Here is a 7637-nt window from a genome sequence, read left to right on the forward strand (position 1 = left end):
GGTGCTCAACAACTATAATTTGGTCTCCCCAAAAACGTATCCCTATTTTGTCCCCCATTTGTTTCTTAACTCAAGTATTGAATTATTGTTGGTCCGCATCATTGCAAAAAATAAATTCGATAAAAATAACACTGGTTATTTTTTAATGAGGGTGCCACCTAGATTTTGTATTCATTTGCTAGTTTCTATCCCCAAGATTTTAGCGTCTATATTCACTTATATGATACTCAATTTATTAGGAAACTTATACTACATAGCGCCGACCCAATATTCATAATATAATTAGAACCTGTTTCTCTCACGCTCAATCCTAATGGAATGCACCTAAGTATAATTTTTTATTTACACTTTAGAAACAAACTTGGGCTATATATTTGGGCCATAGGGTTGGGGAGGGGGGAAGTATAGTTGGTCTAAATGCCTAATGTATTAATATTGTGCATATTATGAAGTATGAATTGTTTTGTAAATTCACACTATCCAAATACTTTAGCCCCGCCCCCCACTAATGTGCAAATATATAGCCGAAATTATATTTCTCCAATTTATTCTGTCACTTCTATTTGTCTTGTCTCTCGCTAAGCTGATAGAAACTAACTAAAAACGTCTCTACAATTTGTCAATGGATGAACAACTTTTATTTTTTAACAGTTTCTATTTTTGGCTTAGTTTGACAAGTATTTCTTAATTAATATTTTCCTGTTTAATTGTTATATGCCAAATGATTATTCATTGTGATTTTTCGTTTTCGTTACGACAGTCTTTGACCTTTCTCCACTTTCGGTGTTAATTTCTTCTTTATTTTAACTCGAAATTTAAATATAACCCTTCGAAGCATGTCAAAGCAATTAATTCAAATAAATGTCGTATCTTCATTTATTATTATTATTTAGTCTACATTTATGCTTCATTAAACAACTAAGCAAAGCCAAACACATATAAAAACAAATAATACAAATATACATTTTAACAATATGTAAATTTATTGAAATAGCTTAATTTGATATATTTCTTAATTTTCTTTATTTTTCTACATTCAATTATTCCCTTAATTATAATCTATGATTTTATCACGTATGACTAATTATGCATAAATTGGCTTAAAAAAAACTAAAAACTATTTATCAAAAACTTTATTTTATTATTTTGAATAAATTTATCAAATATTGTACTAATTAAATATCATTTGTCTTGGAGTTACTGAAGAGTTATTTAGGTCGACACTTACTCTAATTTTCATTGACAAGTCTGTTCGTCGAATTTCGTACATTTGCTTAATTACTTCATCCTAGTTTTCCAACTTTATGAAGTTGAGGACTTTTGTATAAAATTTTTTCTCAAATCCAGCTTTGTTCATCTAGAATATAGATTTTAAGAATATAGAATATACTAGGATAAAGAATTAGCATTGATTAAACAGTAGGTATGGTAAATTCAAAAGATTTACAATTTAAAATAATGTAACCAAAGTTGGTGAATAATGTATATTAGAAATAACACTAGGATAATTACAGTGTGAAAATAATAGCACTAAATAGATATAAATAGTAACAGAAAGGTATTCAATATTAATCAGAGCAATAAGCGTGTTCCTTCAAGTACGGTTAACATAGCTCCAAATGGGTGCCTGGATAAATAATTAACGGGGACAGGCCGAAACCGTTTGATAATTTATGACCAACCACAGTTTTGACTCTAAGCCTAATGCACTCATTTGATTTTCTTTCTCGTCGTCCATAGTATACTATAATACTAAATGCAAACAATTATTTACAGACTAACATCACATTCTGCCCATTTGTGGGATTTTATATAGGGACTTAAGATTAACAAACAATATGATTGGTTAAAGCGAACTTGTAGCATTAGAGGGAACTTGAACTTGTAACGCCAGTGCTTCTCGTGTTTACGAATACACCATAAAATTGCCCCAATAATAACCTTTGTAAATCATTGCCATATTAAATTCAAGTTTCAGATTTCGCTTTTATTAGAATTCAACCGCTAAATAAATCTCTGTTTTCTTTTTCATTGATAATGTTTGAGTAAACGACTGAAATATTATGAGCTTAACATGTTAACAGACATATTTAACACAATTACAATAGAATCCTGAAAACGAATAATTTATTCGTTTGCAACTCGATGGCAAAATAATTTTGATGAAATGCATGTTTTTTAAAAGAATCGATTTTTTAAAAGATATTTAAAAATATCTTTTCTTTAAAAGATATCTTTTCTTTAAAAGATATCTTTAAAACGATATCTTTTCTTTAAAAGATATCGATTTTATTGTTCCAAATTAGAATTTCAACTCTCTAAAACAACACATCGCTTATGGCAAAAATTTGGCAACTTATTTCGGAAATTCAATAGTTTTATCCCTGATTTGAACCACTTGAAGCAGGAAAAATCCTTTTGAAATTAATTTTGTCATTACATACAGGCTTTTTCAAATCCTTTTGAAATTAATTTTGTCATTACATACATTTAAACTTATTATTGAAAAACACTCCATTTTGAAATAAGTTCAAGTTCTTTATTATTCTTTAACTATAAATATTCAAACTATTCACATAACATCCCAGGCAGGGAGACTAGCTCGAAAGCCGGGCGACAATACAAACAGTATAAACAAACAAACTCAGAAGAAACGGATGTCATCACACTTCTCACTCTATCTCACACCAAAAAATAAATGCCAAAAACATCTATTAAAATTATTCTTAATATTTATCCGATAGGTGAAGGGCCGGGAGCTACTCACAAATTAATATTTACTAATTAGCAGAGCTTTGATATTAGTTTTTAATGTTAATAGCGGTAGACTCTGATCAAAAAATGATTTATGTGTTCCAATAATTTGTAATAACATTTTTAGGCGAAAATCTAGACCGTTCGGAGACAATGAAAGGCACAGGAAGCTTACTTAAAGGACAACGAGTATTATATGGTCCGACTGAGGGAGGGCCAAGTATGGACCCTTGAGGAACCCCCACAGCATTAGATAGATTTTCCTCATCTGAAATGTAGCCATTTGCATCAAATATTTGTTTTCTGTCCTTGAGGTAAGATTGAATTTGGAGACTCGCTTGTCCTATACCACCGCAATTATGTAGCTTAGATAGTAGTATTTTATGAGAAATACTGTCGAAAGCTTTTTTTATGTCAACAAATATTGTTGCAGGTAGCAGACCTTTATCCATGGCATCATTCAAAACTGGGTTAGCTTTAATATTGCATGTTCTGTAGAGCATGAATACCTGAATCCAAATTGAAATGGGCAGAAAAAAATTGTTTTCTTCAAAAGACTGTTCAAACTGTTATAAATACACTTTTCAATAACTTTGCTAAAATCGGACAAAATGGAAATAGGTCGATAATTGGATGGATCTTGCTTGTTTCCTCCTATATGTAGGGGAATAACTCGAGCAGTTTTCATGACTTCAGGGAAAGATCTGTGTTTGAAGCATAGATTTACCAGATAAACCAGCACTTTAGCATAGCATCCAATGGTTTGTTTCAGTTGCTATCCGCCATTCATAGTGAAAACACCTAAACTCGTTTAGCCAGTGATATAAATTGTTCGTGTTATATCGAATGCAGGAAATTAATGTGGAGCAGCCTGCTGTAAACCTAATTGGATAATATCTGGCACTATTTGAAGCTGGGGGGTCGTGAAAAAGCCCCTCTTGCGTGTAAGTTTTTGTCTCATGTTAATTAGAGTTACTAATTAGTAGTTTACGATGTCGTCTTGGAAAATCGGAGATGTCGCGGCTGCTAAGTTTCACGGTTATCCCTTGTGGCCAGTTAAAATTATTGGTGAAGTCAAGCAAGCGTCAGCTCCAGCAAAATGCACCGTTTTCTGCTACGGGTCGCATGATTTTCAAACAGTCTCTACCCAAAGCCTCCACGACGTCAAATTAAAGAGAACAGAGGCACTGCAAAAAACTACTAACGAAGCTGAGCTGGATTTCTATGAAATGGACAATGACCCAGAAATCTACCAGCCATACTTGGAAAAATATCGTGCTAAGCGCAAGGGCACTGTTTCTAACAGCACCGACCAACCAGGACATCTTTTGAAAAATCATCCGTCAAATCCAAGCCCGGATATAGGCAACCAATCTTCTGACCTGAGCATTAGACTAACTCAGACCCAACAAGAATTGGAAGTTGTAAAAGCGAATCTCAGGGATGAAATCTCACGTAAAGTTTCTGACCGCATAAAAAATCAACTCCCGCACTTGGCTGAATCAATTGTATCTGACGTATATGATTCTTTGATGGCCGAATACTCGCCAAAATTTGATCTTATCGAAAAGCAACTAAAATCGCTAAAAAACAGCTTCATGATACTCGAAGAGCGAGTGAAAAAGATCGAAAGTAGACTTGACGATATTGAGCAGGAAGATAGGCTGGATTCACTTATTTTCAGTGGTGTCAAACAAGCTCCGGGTGCTGATGTAAAATCGTGTATTTATAATATTATCTCAGACAAGATGGGCGTACAGGTTAATGTTTCGGAACTAACTAAAGTGCATAGATTTACCCTTCCAGCGAATCCTACGCGGCCTGATATGATTACCCTGGTACTCGCCCAGTTTTCGTCTAAGGATGTGGCTAGAGAGGTATTTGCTGCTAAGAGAAAACTGGCCAAATCTGGTATATTTGTGTCAGAAAGTGTAACCAAGAAGCGACGAGAAATTCTACAACTGGCTCGTGATAGGTTAGGTAACCACAACGTATGGTCCGATCACGGCCGTATTTTCGCTCGATCTGGAAATGACGCTCGGACACGCCGACTGTGGAGTTGTGACGACATCTAATCTGAATTTTTTTTTCTTTTTCGTTTTAGTAGTTATAAATGTGTACTTCAGTATTTACATCCTTTCGTAGTAATAGGGAGTAGGATAATTTATCTATGAATGTTTTCACGATTACTACAGTTAGAAAATAATCGCTTTTCGTTGATAATATTTTGTCGAGTGATGTTGGTAGCCGGTCAGAATTTTCGGATAAACAGCCTGCAAAGCTTAGTAAATATGTTGCATTAGATGATGTGAGTGCACCCGTTATGCTGTCCGGATTCCAGATTCTCCACTGGAATTGTTATTTAACTACTTTACATGAAGATGTAGTTGATATAATTAACAAACTTGACAGTGAGGTGCAAGTGATAGGTATTTGTGAATCATTCATTAGTGAACAGTGTCCTGCCTCGTTATTTAATTTTCCAGGTTACACACTTATTTCCAAGAACCGGTCATTGATGAGAAGGGGAGGTTTAGCATTCATAATCAAGGATGATATAAAATTTAAAGCAAAGGAAGATTTATCTTTATGGATTGAAGGTAAGATTGAAACTTTTGCTATTGAAATAGGGACAAGTAATAATAATTAACTTCTTGTTTCATCGGTGTATAGACCTCCTGGTGCTAGCCCAGATTTTTTCCTAGAGGAATTCGAAATTTTAATATCTGAAATAAATTGAAATTTTGATAAAATTGTAATCATAGGTGATTTTAATTTTGATTTATTAGATCTTCAAGCCAAAAATTTAGATTTCCTTAATGTCATGCTTTCATTTGGTCTTTTACCATTAAATTCTATCCCATCCCGATTAACAGACCATTCTGCAACTCTGATTGATAATGTTTTCGTCAGTGAAGTTATGGTGGAAGATAGCATGTGTGATGTATTAATCAATTCTGGTTCGGACCACTTACCGCTTCTTTGTTTGTTGCAGAAGTTATCCCATTGTAAAATTAAAAGAAAAAATAAGATTCTTCGGCGTGACATGAAAGAAGTTAATCTGGGTAAATTTAAAAATGAAGTTAGTTCGTTGGATTGGGAGGTGGTTTACAATGAAAAGGATGATGCTTCAAAAGCTTTTAATATTTTTTCAGATATTCTGTACTCTGTGTTTGAGAAAAATTGCCCATTGAATAAAATTAATTGCAAGAAAGCTAAATCGAGAAAGCCGTGGATAAATGATGAAATTTTGAGCTTAATAAGACAAATAAATAAGTTGTATTGTAAATATCTTGATAGTCCATCTAAAAAGATTTTAAATGAGTTTAAAGAGCTGAGAAATCATGTAAATAATTCAAGAAGAAATGCAAAGAATGAGTATTATTTAAACCGTTTGAAGATTAAGGAAGGTAATATAAAAGATACTTGGGGAATTGTCCGTGAAGGGAAAGGATGTGAAAAAAAAGATATGTGCATAACCAATTTAAAAACTAGTAATAGAATTATTCATGATAAATTGGAAATAGCAAATTACATGGGTGATTATTTTTCGAAAATTGGTAGTGTTATACAGAAGTGTCTAGAGGTGGTTGTACCGTCAACATTAACGCAAATCCTTCAAGCATGCAGAATGGGTTTGAATTTGTACCATGTAATGTAGAAGAAGTTGAAAAAATTGTTTGTAGCCTTAAATCAAATTCTTCTGGTGTAGATGGATTGAACCTAAAGGCTTTTAATTATGTGTCGGTGTATCTTTTACCGGTACTGGTTCATTTAATTAATCTCTCAATGGTTAAAGGGCATTTCCCGTCGGAAATGAAACGATCTAAAATCATACCTTTACATAAAGGTGGGGACACCTCAGACCCCTGTAATTGGCGACAAATTTCTATTTTACCTTTATTTAGTAAAATTTATGAAAAAGTTATTTATAAGCGATTGTATGATTTTTTGGATTCGAAAAAATTTTTGTATAATGGACAGTTTGGTTTCAGAAGTAAAAATTCCACTAGTCATGCAGTACACCATCTTTTAAGTTTTATTGATAATGCGCTTGAAAATAATATGGTTCCTTTAACTGTTTTTGTAGACTTCCGTAAGGCTTTTGACACTGTTGATTTTAATACTCTTCTTGGTAGACTAAGTGGGCTTGGGTTAGGTAGTTCTTGTGTAAAGTGCTTTTCATCGTATTTACATGGCCAGACTATCAAAGTTATTTTATCAGATATATCAAGCAGAGAGTTCGGTGTTAAGTGTGGAGTGCCTCAAGGTTCCGTACTGGGACCTCTACTTTATCTTATTTATGTTAATTCGTTGGCTTCACATGTTGGAGTTGAAGCGCTGACCTCTTTTGCGGACGACACTGCGATAACAGTAATTGGTAGTTGTTTGGTGCAGGTTGCACATAAGGCTAATTTGGCACTTGAACGTTTGCGCAGTTTTACAGTAGGTAGTTCCCTAGCAGTTAATGCATCTAAAACAAATTACATTATATTTAGTAGAACAGGTAGGTTACTTAATGATAATAATTATATTTTTTTTGGACATTTACCCATTAAACAAGTTTTTGAAATTAGGTATTTGGGGTTTTATTTAGATAATAATATTAGTTGAAAAAAGCATTGTAGTGTTATTGGTACTAAAATGGCTAGGGGTCTAGGAATTTTGAGACGTGTAAAAAAAATTTTTCCGTTCAAGATTTTAAAAATCATTTATTTTTCCCTTTCTTTGTTCATTGGGCTAGCAATTTCTTCTCTAATTATAAAAGGATCCAGATTTTGCAAAATAAAAGCATTCGATTGATTGCGGACATAAAAGAGCAGGTTGAATCTGAAACTACTGCTAGCTTTTCCCGGTGTAATGTTTTAAATATTGGTCAGATT

Source organism: Artemia franciscana, chromosome 16 (genome assembly GCF_032884065.1).
Source record: "Artemia franciscana chromosome 16, ASM3288406v1, whole genome shotgun sequence".
Lineage (NCBI taxonomy): Eukaryota > Metazoa > Arthropoda > Branchiopoda > Anostraca > Artemiidae > Artemia > Artemia franciscana.